The sequence below is a fragment of the Myotis davidii genome, unplaced genomic scaffold, assembly GCF_000327345.1.
Source record: "Myotis davidii unplaced genomic scaffold, ASM32734v1 scaffold1815, whole genome shotgun sequence".
Taxonomy (NCBI): domain Eukaryota; kingdom Metazoa; phylum Chordata; class Mammalia; order Chiroptera; family Vespertilionidae; genus Myotis; species Myotis davidii.
In genome coordinates, this window is record NW_006286478.1 from 481,487 (window position 1) to 482,713 (window position 1,227).

At 48.1% G+C, this 1,227-nt stretch overlaps 1 pseudogene; it reads right to left on the reverse strand.

The window, feature by feature from the left end:
* Nucleotides 1-969: 969 nt before the first annotated feature.
* LOC102771503 overlaps nucleotides 970-1,227 on the reverse strand; it is an 810-nt pseudogene continuing 552 nt past the window's right edge.

Sequence of the window (1,227 nt, forward strand, 5' to 3'; positions counted from 1 at the left end):
ACAGATCCCTTATTTTTTCCTGTATCTATGTAATCAAAATTTCATGATGAATAGTGCTTTAGACTTTTTGGGGAGGCAGGGGGAAGAAAAAAAAGGTTCTGAATGCAAGAGACTGACTTTGTGTATAACATACACGACTCTAGCATCCATGTGATGATAACCTATGCCCCAACAGTAACGATCGTTTGATAATAGAGTTTTGACTTCTGCCTGTGCCTACTCAACATTCTTTCAGAAGGGATACTTTATAAAATATAAAAATCAATGGACCATCTCAAGGTCAGGCTCAGTGACAAAAACGCACCACCTGAACCTGGTAAAACATCGACTCCTTGCGTCATGTTAGCTGCTTATAAAAACACCAGCTGCACTTTCCCGTGATCCATGCAGGAAACATTCAGAACAGAGACGTCCGTCAGCTGTTACGTGAAGCCTCACAGTCCTGCAGAATTATGGACAGAAAGAAAAGCGTGATGGTTGCCCCAAAGCCAAGCCAGGCTGAGTCAGCCCTGGGAAGCCTGGCTGGGGGACCACAGGGAAAACTGCAACACTGAGTCAGGAAAGTTCCACTGTGTGATATGGGGTGAAACCTGTCTCTCCTTGTGGCCTTTTCCAGCTCGCGGGCTTTGCTAAGAAGCATCTCAGGCTTTGAATGCAAGAGACTGTCCTTTAATGAAGAAGCTGAAACGCTTCTGGTCCTGGAAACAGTTCACGACGGGTCCTCAAGGCACGTGCCAGGTGTCAAAGAAACTGAAGGGCCATTTCAGAATGGGAACCACCAAGTCACTGACCCAGGAGTTACGTCCGGGCCTGAACAGGCCTCACAGGAAGACCTCCTTGGCTCTGGGCTTTTGAAGTTCATGTGGCTTTTACATCCAGGAAGCACTGCACAGTTTTTCCTTTGTAGAGACTTCGAAGTGGATAAAAGTTCATGATGTTGCTGAAAAAACAAACAAGCAACCACAACTACTAAAGCCCTATGAGGTTGGCGTTCACACCTGACTTGTGGTTGGCATCGGGAGAGCGGAACTGAGCGGTCAGGCTGTAGGAGTACCTGAGGGGAGGCCGCCGCACTAGTAGATGCTAACGAGCTAATTGACACAGTAGGAGCTGGGCAAGAAGTGCTCTGCTCAACGCCACATTCCCAAATGGCCTTCCTGGTGTGCTTGGCAACGAGGAAGTTCATGGCCATGGCGATGTCATCGCAGTTTTGCGTGTCACGGAGCG